Genomic DNA, 14,039 nt, shown 5'->3' with positions numbered 1-14,039 from the left:
GGGCCCGGTGCACATGGTTCGGGGCCCCCGCGGGTCCCATCCGGGCGCGGCGGGCGGGCCGGGGCGGGGCCGCGGTTACCTGTGCGCGCGCTCGCGCTTGAAGCCGCGCCCCTCCCCTCCCCCCGGCCGGCCCCGGCCCCCTCCCCCGGCGGGCGCTCGCTCCCTCCTCTCTCTCCCTCTCACTCACTCGCTCCCTCACGGGCCAGCTCGCGGCTCGCTCCTCGCTCGCAGGCTGCCGGGCTCGGGCCGGGCTCCCCTCCCCGGCGGGGGCTCAGCGCGGGGCCCCCCGGCCGCAGGGGCAGGGGCTGAGGCCGCCGCGCTCCTCGGCCCCGGCGCGGCTCCGCTCGGGGCTGCTTCTCTCCATTCTCCCAAACACACAGGAAATAACACAGGGTCACGTGATGCCGCCCGGCCAATCAGGGGCCGCCCGGGCAGCGGCGCGCGGGCGCGCGGGAGGCTGGGGGGGGGGGGGGGGAAGGGGGGGGGGGGGGGAAGATGGGAGGGGGAGGAGGGAGATGGGAGATGGGGGAGGGAAGATAAGAGGAAGGGGGAGGGGAAGTGGGGGAAGCAGGGAGGGCCGGGACCAGCGAGAAGGCCCCCCTCCCCAGGCCACCTGGGGGGCACCTGGGCAGACCTGGGAGGGAACCAAGGCGGGGGGGGGGGGGGGGGGGCCCCCCCCCCCCCCCCCGCCCCCCCCCCCGGGGGGGTGTGGATAGTGGGGGGATGGCGGGGGGGGGGGGGGGGGGGGGGGGGAGCCTCCCCAGGCCAGGCCCCCGCTCCGGGCCATAGACTTGGCTGTGACCAAGGTGCGAAGCCTTCACAGTGCTGGGCCAGTCTGGGCCGCGGCCTCCTCCCAAGCTAGCGGCGCCCCCTCCCGCTGCGGGGCCGCTCAGGCCTCAGTTTCCCTGGGGCTGGGACTGAGTGCTGACGAGGAGGCCGAACGGGCTCTTCCCGGCACGCGGCAGCCTCCGATGCATAAAGCTACCCGAGCTTGGGGGGCTGAAAGCAGGCTCGGGGCACCCTGCCCGGGCAGCGCCCCGTGTCCCGGGCCGCAGCGCCCCGTGTCCCGGGGGCAGTTCCTCGCCGAGCTCCCCATTAGGAGCCGGCAGACCAGGGGGTCCACCAGCTGGCCCCTGCTCCCTTCTGGCCCTGCACTCCCTAGACCAGAAGCACATGCCTCCTCCTCTGAAGATTTTTAAAGCAATGAACACTCCCTCGTTAAAATGAAAATAGTCAGATTCTCTCCCTTTGTAAGAGGCAGGTGGGGGGCTCATGGGGCAGGGAGGGCGGAAGGCTGGAGGCCTTGGATTTCCAAGGACCCTTCCTCCAGCTCTACAAGAGACCCAGACAGTCCCCAGGCCTCTGCCCAAGGGGCTTGTGCAGGCATGTTAGGCCTCGGGACCCCGAGGGGGGTATTAGAGAGCAGAGCAGGGAAGGGGCAGACCCACCTGGTCAATTCCCCAGGAAGGCTCCTCTCCCCAAGGGAAACAGGGGGACTTGGCTGGGGCTCCGGGAGGGAATTTCATTTGCAGAGTCCCTAACATCCAAGCCAGCCCCAGGAAGAAGGAAGTCCTTTAAGGTTTTCAGAGACAACAGAGGTGCCTGGAAGGGCAGGACCTTATTAGCTGTGTGCAGCCCTGAGCCCACCATTTCCTCTCTCTGGGCCTCGGTTTCCCCAGCTGTCAACTGGGGATAATCTTATGGGACCCACCTCAATGAGAGATTTCAAAATGAAGGCTTAGGGAAAGGAGGTGATTTGGCCATAGCCCTGGAAGCTAGGAAGTTTTAAGCATCCAGGATTTGAACCTGGGTCTCCCGACTTCAGGTTTGACATTCTGCATCTCAACTCAAATGGAAGAAAATGGTGGTGGGGGAGGCCGCAGTCACATACATTAGGGTGGAAGGTGGAGTGTTTGATCTGATACAGATCATGGGAATATAAGCCACCCAAGGGCAAAGCCAATGAATTACTACCTATGATTCTGTGCTCTCTGTCTCTGTTCAAAAAACCCAACAACTTAACCCGTCAGTAACTGGTAGGATGTCCAGAGCAGGCCCTCTTGGGTCCCCCAAGGGGAATGATCACTGTGAGCTCCTCCCTGCCTCAGCCTTCTAGCCTCCCTCTGCACCCCCAGTGCACTCAGCCCAGAGCCAGGCACACAGGACACCCCAAGGCTTAGTGGGCCTCTTTCGGGCCATTCCTCACTGGACGGAACCCCCTTCAGGGATGCTGAGTACAGCCCAGACAGGCCTCCCCACATCCACAGCTCTAGTCTTCCCATACACAGGTCACCCAGGGTTTCTTTCCCTTGTCATCTCAAGGATGTCACCACTGACATCCTCAACCTGTACATAGGGAAGCCATGTGGAAGCCCTTCTTAAATGCTCAGTGTGCACTGAGGGTAGCAGCCAGGGGGCACCACAGTGCACAGAGTGCCAGGCCTGGAGCCAAGAAGACTCATCTTCCTGAGTTCAAATGAAGCCCCAAACGTTCAGTAGCTGTGTGACCCTGGGTGAGTCATTTACCCTGTTTGACTCAGTTTCTTCATCTGTAAAATGAGCTGGAGAAGGAAATGACAAGTCAGCAGTAGCTCTGCCAAGGAAACCCCAAATAGGGCCACAGACATAACTGAACAGAAGGCCATCCAGCCCAACCCCCTCCTTTTATAGATGAGGCCAGTGACTTGCCCAGGGTCACACAGCTAGAACATGTCTGAGCCAGGCCTGGCTCAAGGGGTCCTTACCAGCATTCTGTTCCCCAAACATCAGGTAACATAAAGTCCCTGTTACAATGCAAAATTGCTAAACTGCACTGGACCAGGGCTGACCTCCCTTTTTGAACCCAAAGCATTTCAAAAGAGTAAAACTGGAAAGCAAAAAGCACACAAACATGTCTTGAGTGCTTGAAGGAGGCTGCAATGAGTCTTCTCCCCATTTCACAGATGAGGAAACAGAGGCAGAGAAACTTGTTAGCCAGGTTGTGTCTGAAACCCAGGGCTGGACTGAGAGGCCAGTGTGGGTCAATGAGCCTCAAGGTCATGCCAAAGGAGAGCCCTGATGGCTGCCCTGCAGGACAGGAAGGGACAGCCCAGGCCGGGGGCTCAGCCTCGCTCTGCTGGGCTTAGGTGGGCAGAGCCAGAAGAGAGGTGAGGAGGCCAAGTAAGGCCTGCAGCCAGGAAAGCTTGCTGAGGATGGGAGGGGCCCCCTCGAGGAAGGGGCTCCAGCCCAGGGCACTCTGGGAGGGCCAGCATGGCCGGAGGAGCCCAAGGCCCTTTCCAGGGTGCCAGGGACCCTGCCAGCACAGCCTAGCTCTCCTTCACTGCAAATGCCTCTGCCCTTTTCTGGGGGCCCAGGGAAATTGGGGATTAGACATGGAGATTTTTTTTTACCTTCAGGTCACTGCCTCTGCTTCCAGCTGTCACACTGATGGATGGCCCGCCCTGGCCTTGCTTGGGAGATGTGCTGTGGGTGAGGGGTACCATTGCCTCGGCAACACTAGGGGCTCGGGCTCCCCACCTTCTCTCTCTCTCCCTTTCTTTTCTCTCTGTGTCTCTCTATCTCTGTATCTTTCTCCCTCTCCTTCTCTCTGTCTCCCTCTCCTCCCCCTCTTCTCTCTCCCCCCTTTCTTCTGTCTCCCTCTCCTTCTCTCTCCCCCCCCCCACCCCGTCTCCTCTCTCTCTCTGACCTACCCCTCCCACCCTCACCATTCTCATCATGGGGGAGACCACTGGCAGAGCACACCTGTCAATGCTCCCTGTAGCTACCAATGAGGTCTCTTCGACAAGGACGTTGTAATTTGGGGTATCATGGACACCATCACCTCAGCCTCACCCTCTGGTAAAGTCCTTCTCAGAATCATGGTTTTAAATACAAAAATGAAAACACCAAGGATTTCTAAGGAGGCACACTGTGGCCCCATCAGAGTTATCAGGGGCTCCCAGGAGCCCCCCAAATGCCCATCACTTCAGTGCTGGCAGCCCCATGGGGCTGAAAGCTACAAGGCAGACAGCCCGTCCAAGCCCTTCATTTTACAGATCCATGGAGGGAAGTGACCAGACCAACGTTGCACAGTGGCCCAGGTCATACATAGCAAAGCCCAAGAACAAAGACCCGGGAGGCACAGGTTCTAAATCTGACTTGGATACCAGAAAGAGGGAAGCAGGTCTCCGGAGTCCTCGTCAGTACCTAATGCAAGGGGAGGCCGTGGGGAGCAGGCTGGACTTGGGGCCCCTCCCCCATCTGGGGCCAGTGCAAACAGCTGCTAAGTCACTCTGGGCCGTCCTGGGGGGTGGGGAGCTGCCACCAAGGGCCAACCTCCCCGCCACCTCTGTGAGAATCCAGAATCTCAGCCTTGGTCCCTGGCAGGCAGGGAGAGGACCAGAGACATCAGGACAAAAGCCCCAGCCCGGCCTGCCTGTCTGCTGATGTCGGCCTCATTCCCAGGCCCAAGACAGAAAGGGTAGCAAAACCTTCCCCAGTGTGGAGAAAGGGGATATGTCTGCCTTCAGGGAGACCTGGGCAATGGGAAAGGGGGGAGGGCCCTTGGAACACAGAATGGCAGGGCTGGGAGGGAGCTTAGAATAGGGCACGTCAGGGCCGGGAGGGGCCTGAGAACAGGGAATGTCAGAGCTGGGAAGGATAATCATACTGATACTACAGTAAATCCAGTGCTGGTTGCCTGTTCACTGCCTGAGTGACCAGCAGTACTAAGAGCCGGCCCCGGCCACCCTCCACGTATATGCCCTCTCACCACCCAGGACAGCAAACACGCCTTCCACCCCCAGCGTGGCAGAGGACAGTGGGACCATGAGAGATGCGGCAGCTTCACCAAGGGCTCCATCCAGCAGGCGTCCAGGACAGGATGCCTTTGCCCCTGTGTGTGTGTGTGGGGGGGGCCTGGCCCGGCCCCTCCCATCACGCCACACTGCCTTTCCCCTTGCAATACTGGCAAAGCCACGGGGCTGCTGCAGCCTTATCAGCCCCACGTAACGGGGGTTATGGACAGCCCAGACTCAAGCCTTGCTGCCCAGGGCCTCAGTTTCCCCTCTGTAAAATGAATGGGCTGGTCTGGGTGGTCCCAGGGGCTCCTTCTAGCTCTGCTTCTCCTGCAAGCATCTCCATTTCACAGATGGGCAAACTCGGGCCCAAAGGTGAAAGGTCTCGGCTTTGCTCTGCGGTCCTGCACTGGCTATGCTCATGCTCGGCCCTGAAATATGACATGCAGACATCACGGAAGGAAGGGGGGCCAAGCCTCTGGAACTTCCTGAATGGGTGTGGCGAGGGGGGAGGGGTTCTTAGACTAAGGAGTCTGGATTCTGCTTCTCTGGGCCCTCCCTGGCAGAGCCAGAGCTGGGCTCTGGGCTTCAGATCACACAGTCACATCTATTCCTGCCCATTTTAAAGAAGAATGGGATCAGCGGTCTGGAGCAGGAGAAACCCTTAGAGGTCCTCCAGCCCACCCCTTTACTTTACAGATAGGGAAACTGAGGCCCAGAGGGACCTGTCCAAAGCAGGATTCGCATCCCCACCCTCTGACACCTCCCAGACGGGGAGCAGCCAAAAGCAGAAGTCGGCATGAAGGTTCTTAAGACCCTCCTCTGGGGAGCCCAGGGAGACTTCAGTCACAGTGCAGGAGGCAGATGCCAGTTCATGACTTGTGTTAACTCTTCTCCGTCCCCTCCAAGCTGGGATGCTGGCACCTCTTCTTCCCTAGAACAGTGCTCTCTCAAAGAAGGGGCTCCAATCTCCCCAAGTGGCTTCCAAATACTTAAAATTGGGAGACAGAAAGAGATGGGTTCGAATCCCACCTCGGATACTTGCCAGCTGGGCCTCAGTTCCCTGTCTCTGAGATGGGAAGGTTGGACCAGAGGCCTCTGAAATCTCTTCCACCTCCCTGAAGTCCTTAAGTTGGTCACTTCCTCTCCCTGGGCCTCAGTTTCCCCATCTGTAAAATGAGAGGATTAGACCTGTGGGCCCCAGAGGTCCCCTACAACTCAGTTCTCTGACCTATGGCAATAATTAAGAAGTTTTTCCTCCCATTGAACTGTAATCTGCCTCTTGGACCCATCCCCAAAACTCAGTGCTTCTGGCTCGGTCCTCTGCTCCCCCTTCCCATGCCAGCTCCTCATTCACTGAAGGAACCCAGATTCTTCTCTCCCATACCTCAGCTCCTTCCCCCAGGCTTCACACGGCCTGGTCACCAGGCCGGCAGGGACCCCAAGACAGCCTCGTCCAAACCCATAGAGGGGAGGAAAAGGAGGCCCCAGGTCCCCGAGCTGAGGGCATCCTCATGCCAAGTGTCAAAGCTGGCTGTATATGAATGTCCTCTCTACCCCTGGTCAGTTCCCTCCCACACCAGAGACCTGAGCCATTAGTGAATAAAAAGGTGGCCTGAGCCACTGCGGGAGCCGGTCATAAGAGTTAAGCCATTTGTTTCAGGCCTGCCCATCAGCTCAGGTCATGACACTGCAAATCCTCCAGTCCTAACCCACTGGCCTCCATCCCTCTTCCCGGCCCCGTCTGGGATGGCTGGACCTTGGCACAGGACGGCCAGGAGCCTGCACTGCCCTTTCCTAGCATGGGATTCACTTCCTTCCCCCGCCCGCTTCCTTCTCTGTAAAGTCACAGAATCTGAGAGATGGGAAGAGCCCCAGGAGGTGAAGACTTAGTCCACCCTGGGCACAATCAGGGAACTGAGCTGCCTCCCTCTGGCCCCCCGCCCCCCCCAGGGCCACAGTCTGTCCCTGTGACAAATCAAAAGATTGGAGATGGAAGCTGAGGTCCACGGGCCGCCCAGTACAGCTGGGAGGGGGATGCTTCAGATGGAAGGGTGTGTGTGTGTGTGTGTGTGTGTGTGTATGAGTGTGTGCTAATGTGTATAGTATTGTGTTAATGTGTTGCTAACATGTGCATATGTTGTGTGAGCATTAATATGTATTGTGCATGCATGTGTGTCTGGGTGTGCACATGCATGCACTAAGGTGTGTATTATGTGTTAATGTATATTGTGTGAATGTGGTTTAACCTGCATGTGGTGTGTATAGATGTTGTGAGAGTGTTAATACATGTGTGTGCACACACATGTGTGTGGCGTGCATGTATGCTGGCCTGCCTCCTTGCCCCTTTGGGGCCCCAAAGATGACCTGGGCCTGGGAGGCCCTGGAGCCGGAGGATTTCCCAGTCTGTGTGTGAAGCCCCAGGGTGCAGAGGGCATGCCCCCGCCTCCCCCGACTCCCGTCGGCTCTCACCAGGGCTCTGCCCTCCAGGGTGGCAGGAGCCCCAGCCAGGCTGAGAAGGTGGCAGCTGTCCCCGGCCTGGCTGCCACCCCAGCTGGCAGTGGTGAGCCCCGCTGCACAGGGCTGGGGGCAGGAGGCCCACCCCTGCAGCTCACTGCACTCCAAGAAGGTGCCACTTGGGAGGGAGTCCAGGGAGGAGTGCCGCCAGTGAGTAAGAAGCAGGGTTTCCTGAGCTTGGAGCCTCTCCGCGAAGGGGTCGGCCAGATGGGGATTCCAGGGTGAGGGAAGAAGGCGGCGGAGCTGCCAGAGCACGGAAACAGTCACAACAGGAGGCGGGGGACGCGAGAGGGAGCCTGACACAAGGGGCCCCCTGTGACTGGCCAGACAAGGCTCAGGGGCCTGGCTGGTTCTGCACAGAGACTCTGGCTGTGGACCAGGAATTGCACCCAAGTCCCAGGGCCCGAGGAGACAAGTTGGGGCTGGGGGCTGGGGGCTGGGGGCTGGTCTTTGTTACCACTAGGCATTATCCACCATTACAGAATCCCAGAATCAGAGCTAGGAGGGCCACGTGGGGGGGCTTAGGGCTGCACAGAGGGTGACCCAGAGGAGGGGTCTGGGGAGAGGGGGGCAGCAGCTGGGGCCCCCAGGGCTAGCCCTGCAAAGGGCTCTCTGGATCACCCCTGAGACGGGAGTCCTGCGGGGGTGCCACCCCCTGAGATCTCCTCAGTCCCACGTCGGTGAAGGGTGAGCTGCCAGGGCCAGGGGAAAGGGGAGTGGGCAGGTTGGGGCCGAGGGCTCATGGCAGAGCTGCAGAGTGAGGAGGGGGGAGGACTCTGCCACCCTGAGCCCGCCTGCCTGTCTGTCTCCTGCATTTCACTGTAAAAATAAATGATGAAAAGGCCAAAGCAAACCGGGAAGGGAGGGGGGCCCAGCAGCTTCTCTCAGCGGCTACCTCTCCCCCCACCCCCCAGGAAGCACAGCCGGGGGCGCTTTGTCCCAGGGCCCCCGATTGTTCCGAGCCGGGCTCCCCCTCCCCAATTTGCGCTGAGCGCAGAGAGAGACAACACAATGTCATCCATCCATCCCTCCTTGTCATTCTCCTGCTCCTTCCCTCCTCCCACCTACAGACACACACAGTCTAATGCAAAATGAAGGCTCCCTCGACAGGCTGAATGAACACAGCCCTCGCTCTGAGCTTTTCCCTTCTTCACCCCTTTGGATCCCAGACCAGAAAACTCACAGCTTCCCCCCCCCCCCAGGCCCCTTCTTTGTCCCAAGTCTCCACTAATAAATACCCCCAAAGACGGGGGATGGGAAGAGCTGCTGGGGAGGGGGGAGCAGCGAGGACGCTGCAGACCCTCCTTCCCCTCCCTCCAAACACTTAGCAATTTGGTATCTGCCTGAAACCACACTGTATTGTACTGGCTTCTGATGGAAAGAATTAAAAGGATTGCCTGGCTGCTGCTGCCGCCACCGCCTGGGAAGCTGACCCCAGGCCCTGCCCTTGGCGCTCCTGCCACAGGGGCGGCACGGCAGGGCTCCAAGCCGAGCCCCCAGCCCGTCTCTCCTCCTCTCCTGGGCACCACCGTGAACCTGAGCCCGCCCCTGTCCATGCCCCTGCCTGTGCCCGCCTCCCCGGCACTGCCCCCCTTTATATCAGCCAGCCAGGCGGCAGCTGGGGCCTTTGAAAGGGGCCAGAGGCGAGGGGCTGGCAGAGTCGCCCCGCGGGGGGCCAGCTGCGCCCCTGGCCCCCCGCCCCCGGCCCGGCCCAGGGGGCTGCCCGGTGGCAGCAGCCCAGGGGGCCATCTGTGCCCACCCGCAGCCACCGCCACAGCCAGGACTGTGCTCCTCACACAAGAGAAAACTTTGAGCAAAAGCAGCGTCCCTAAATGGAGCCCTTTACCTTGCCGGCAGCATCCTGGCCAGCCCCTCCGGCCCGGGCCCCTCGGATCCGGATCCAGCCGTGGGGGAGGGGGGCTCCCTGCTCAGGCTCCTCTCTGCTCCTCCTGCCCGAGTCTGCAAGTGAAGTCACAAGGCCCCCGGCCGTGACATCACACCTGGCTGCCCAGCCGGGACCCGGCCGCAGGCTGGAGGAGGCGCGGGAGGCCGGGGTCCGGGCCCCCGTCCGCCTGCCAGCGAGCACACGGTGGGAAGCGAAACATGGGGAATGGCAGGCTTAGCAAGCTGCTGGGGAGGAAGGGGAAGCGTGCGTGTGTGTGCGTGTGTGCGCGCGTGTGGACGCGTGTGAGCCCCGAGTGAACATGCTAAGGGGGGGAGAACGGAGAACAAGTGGTTGGCGGTTCCACACAGCCACCCCCCTGCCTGGCAGCCTCTGGGACGCGGGGGCAGGGGCAGCTCCTCCTTCTGGGGCGCCTGGACCCAATTCTGCCCTGACCCCTATCTGCCCAGTGGCCTCTGGCCCGGGGATTCCCCTCCCCAGGCCTCAGTTTCCTCCTCTGTACAAAGAGGCCTTGAAGGCACTCTCCTGCTCTGAGGAGCAGAGCCCAGGGCTAGCTTGACCACAGCTGGGGCCACTTCCAAAGGAAAAACCCGGGAGGCCCCAGGGGCTGGTCCAGGCCCACACGCACAGAGCTTGCCCACTGGGCCTCATCTGCCCCCATCAGGGTGGCCTGTAGTACTATGGAAAGCACACGAGAGCCGGGGTTGGGAGAGAGCTGGGTTCAAATCCTAGCTGTGGAACCCCGACCAAGTCACCGGAACCGCTGCCTGCCTCAGTTTCCTCACCTGCAAAATGGGGATAATAACAGCGCCTGCTTCCCAGGTTGGGTATAAGCTCTTGGACCACCAGCCAACAGCAAAGCCTGAGCCTCAGTTTCCTCATCTGTGGAATGGGGATAAAGCCTTAACCTACAAGGCTTAAGATGTCGTAGAAACGTCAGGTGTGATCATTAAGGCACAGCCAGTCTCAAGGATTCTCTCTGTTCTGGACTAAGCGACCATTAAAGGTCCCTTCAAATCAACTGTGCTCTGTGGCGCAATGGTGAGTCAGGCAGTAGAAGCATGGCAGCTTCTCCCCAGGGGAGAGCCCTGGAGGGCAGAGGTGACCCAGGGGCTCCTGGGGCCACAGGCCAGGGACATCCTTGTCGCCAGAGGATGTCGAGGAGCAGGAGCAGGAAACCCTGGTCCTGAGGCCATGCACCCACCCTTCCCTTCTTTCTTTCTTTCCTCCCTTCCTCCCTCCCTTCTTTCCTTCCTTCCTTCTTTCCTTTCTCCTTTTCTTCCTTCCTCCCTCTCTTCTTTCTTTCCTTCCTTCCTCTCTCCCTCCTTGTCTTTCTTTTTCCCTCCCTCCCTTCTTTCTTTCCTTCCTCCCTCCCTTCTTTCTTTCCTCCTTTTCCTCCTTCCTCCTTCTCTCCTTCCTCCCTCCCCTCCTTCCTTCCTTCCTCCCTTTCCTCCCTTCCTTCCTTCCTCCCTCTGTTCTTTCTTTCTTTCCTTCCTCCCTCCCTTTCTTTCCTCCTTTCTCCTTCTCTCCTTTCTTTCCTTCCTCTCTCCCTCCCTCCTGTCTTCCTTTCCTCCCTTCTTTCCTTCTTTCCCTCTTTCCTCCCTCCCTCCCTATCACTAGCAACACATCTGCTAGCTAGGTGCTAAGGGAAATACAAAACTTAATAAGACATGGTAGTTCCTGTCCTCAAGTAGTTTAAAAAAACTGAAGAAAAACATTCATAAAGTCATTCAACGTCAGGGTTGAGAGGATGCTTAGAACAGAACGCCAGGGCTGGCCCGGGCCTTAGAGCAGACTTCAGAGTGGGGGCCTCCCATTTCTCTCCCCCAGCCTCTCACACAAAAGTCCAACTGGCTTAAAGACACGGAGACAAGTCCTAGGCCCTCTCACCATGCTAGCACTTCAAGTTGGACAAAGCCCTTTCTTCCCAGCCAAGATATGAGGTCAAGTGTATAAAGATTATTGTCCCCATCTTGCCCATTAGAAAACCAAGGCTGGGAGATAGAGTGCTGGGGAGCCCAGCCCAGAGCCAGTCTCCTGTCCCCCCCTTCAGGGCGCCAAGGTCCAAGGGAGGTAGGCATCCCACCCCTCCAGGGGTATACACCTGCCTCCAGGTGGAGCAGAAGCTGGGCCCCAGGGGTGTGTAGGAGGAAACATCGAGGAGATGCTGAGAAAAGGCAGTGAGACGGGAGCAGGACACCCTGCCAGCCTGGGAGATCCGGATATGAGGGCCCTCTGCCACAGCAGGGAGGCCCCACCTCTCTGGGGGGAGACCCCACCTCTGGCCGCCCTCCAAGTAGACAGGAAAGAGGGCCCAAAGCAGGGTGAGGAAGACCACAGATTCCAGGTCTGCAGAGGCCTGTACAAATCTCCTTCGATCCTCAGTGACCCCATGAGGGAGCTGCTATTGTTTTACAGAGGAGGAAACTGAGGTTGAAATGACTTGACCACAGTCACACAGCTAGTAAGTGTCAGAATTCGAATTCGGGTCTTCCAGATTCCAAATCCAACCCTTCTGTCCATCACCTCAAATGCCATCAGATCCTGAGACCCTCATGAGGAAAGCCATCAATCACCCCATCATACGGACAACAGGTGATTTTTGCCTGGGTCACACAGCTAGCGAGGGTCTGAGGTGGGACTGGAATCCAGACTCCAACCCCCTCCAGCACCATCTACCCCTCGACCCACGGTTACATCGGCAGAACCAGGGATCTCAGCAAGGTCGGGCCCAGGCAGCCTGGACACACAGACATTATCTGTCTGCCTCTCTCCTCTTTCTCTCCCTCTCTCTCTTTCTCCTCTCTCCCCCTCTCCTTCTCTCCCCCTTCTCCCTCTCTCTCCTCCGTCTCTCTCTTGCTTTCCTTCTCCCTCCCTCTCTCCCCCTCCCCATCTCTCCTCTCTCCCTCCCTTTCCTCTGTCCCCCTCTTTCCTTCTCTCTCCGTCCCTCCCTCTCTCCTCCTCTCTCCTCTCCCCTCTGTCCTCTCTCCCTCCCTCTCTTTCTCTCTCCTATCTCTCTCCCTCCCCCCTCTTCCCCTCTCTCCCCCTCTCCCTCTCCTCTCCCTCCCTCTCTTCTCTGCTTCTCTCCCCCCTCTCCTCTCTCTCTTCCTCTTCTTCCTCCCTCTTCTCCCTCCATCTCTCTCTCTCTCTCCTCTGCTTCCAAAGGTTTCTCATGCCCCCATATCCATAATGCCCATCATGCCATCCCTCCACCTCCTGATGTCTCCCCCCCTTCCTTCAAGGTCCCCACTCCAGTGCCACCTTCCTCAAGGTGCCTTCTCTCACCCGTCCCCAATCAGAAATGACCTTTCTTTCCCCTCCTTGATTTCTATTCAGCTTTTAAAATCATTTTATTTTTTCAGTCAACTAAAGTCACCTCCCCTCCCTCTCACTTCTCTCCCTTTCTTGCCTAAAATATGCCCTGGGCCTTTACCAGTGATGATCCCCCTCCCCCCATGGCCATTCTCTCCCCCTGGGCTTCAGAAGCACTGCCCTGTGCCCCTTCTCTACTGAATTCTGGCTCATCCTCTAAGGCCACCTCTTCCAGGAAGCCCTCTCTGATGCCCAAAGCCCTTAATGGAAGGGGAGGAGGTGGCTAGGGCCCGGAAGGATAGACAGGCCAAGTCCCACTTCATGGGAGGCCCCAGGATTCGGTTATTTACCAGAACAAATGGCTTGGGGGAAACTAAGGCCCAGAGAGCCCAAGACCAAGGGCTGGTCTCCCTCTGCTGTGAAAAGGGTCCAAGTGAATGTCAGGAGCCTGAGTAACGCCATGGTGTCGCACACTAGGGTGGGTGACTGCGTCCCCACACTGGCACACCGGCGGCTACCTGACCTCCCACAGCCTCTCCCCAGCCTCTCCCCAGCCTGCATATTCTGGTCCCACTGAGACTCAGGACCGGCTGTGCCTCTGATTCCAGCTGACCCCCACGCTCCAATCTGCTCACTCTGTGCAGGGGAGGATGCGGGAAGCCCAGTCTAGAAAGGGGTCTCTCCTCGGCAGCCTCAAGCCCTCCCACTCCCTCCAAGGAGGGATCTCCCCTCCAGGAAACCAAAGGCTTTCTTCTCAGCTTTTATCCTCCCAGCTTCACGCTGCCATTCCCCTCTGGTCTCTGCCCTCTCCCCGCTCTCCTGAGCCTCCCGGCTGGAACCTGGGCTCGCTTAAGGGCCCATCAAACCTCCCAGCTGTGGGCCTCTCTGAGTCCAGCCCTGAGCCCGCCCATACTCTCCCCCTCCCCACATTCTTCTCTCTCCCCTCCTTCCTTTCTGTCTCTCCCACCTCCTTCTCTGTCTCTGTCTCTCTCCTCTCTCCCTCTGTGTCTGTCACTCTCTCTCCTCTCCCCCCCTCCCTCCCCAATTGAGGAAGGGCTAAATAAGTCTCCTCTCTCCCCCACTCTGTCTCTCCTCTCCCCCTCTCCTCTCTCCCCCACTCTGTCTCTCCTCCCCCCCTCTCCTCTCTCCCCCACTCTGTCTCTCCTCCTCCCCTCTCCTCTCTCCCCCACTCTCTCTCCTCCCCTCTCTCTCCCTTTTTCTCCCTCCCTCTCTTCTCTCTCTCCTCTCTCTGTCTCTCCTCCCCTCTCTTTCTCCTCTTTCTCTTCCCCCTCTGTCTCTCCTTTCTCCCTCTGTCTCTGTCTCTCTCCCCCCCCACTGTCTCTCCTCTCCCTCTCTCTCTCTCCTTTCTCTCCCTCTCTCTGTCTCTCCCCCACTTTCTCTCCTCCCTTCTCTCTCTCCCTTTTCCTCCCTCCCTCTCTTCTTTCTCTCCTTTCTCTCTGTCTCTCCTCTCTCCTTCTGTCTCTCCTCTCTCTCTCCCTCCTTCCCTCCTCTCTCTGTCTCTCCTCCCCCCT

The 14,039-nt window shown here is 59.2% G+C and overlaps 3 protein-coding genes across 6 annotated transcripts in view; all 3 read right to left on the bottom strand.

Moving 5' to 3' along the window:
• The window catches only part of NAGA (alpha-N-acetylgalactosaminidase), a 321,568-nt gene that overhangs the window by 152,295 nt on the left and 155,234 nt on the right, over positions 1-14,039 (bottom strand). The window lies entirely within an intron of this gene.
• NDUFA6 (NADH:ubiquinone oxidoreductase subunit A6) overlaps positions 1-14,039 on the bottom strand; it is a 303,722-nt gene that overhangs the window by 134,449 nt on the left and 155,234 nt on the right. The window lies entirely within an intron of this gene.
• The window catches only part of TCF20 (transcription factor 20), a 143,165-nt gene that overhangs the window by 98,195 nt on the left and 30,931 nt on the right, over positions 1-14,039 (bottom strand). The window contains exon 1 of one of the 4 annotated variants that reach the window (XM_069081972.1): positions 188-273. The exons of the other annotated variants lie outside the window; for them this stretch is intronic. The gene's annotated coding sequence lies outside the window, so the exon portion shown is untranslated. Of the gene's footprint in view, positions 1-187; positions 274-14,039 lie in introns of those variants that run through there. 4 annotated transcript variants of the gene reach the window in all.

This window comes from Petaurus breviceps, unplaced genomic scaffold, assembly GCF_028583685.1.
Source record: "Petaurus breviceps papuanus isolate PSGF00001 unplaced genomic scaffold, PetGlider_PUasm1.0 156, whole genome shotgun sequence".
Taxonomy (NCBI): Eukaryota; Metazoa; Chordata; class Mammalia; order Diprotodontia; family Petauridae; genus Petaurus; species Petaurus breviceps.
This window is presented reverse-complemented; position numbering and strand designations above follow the sequence as displayed.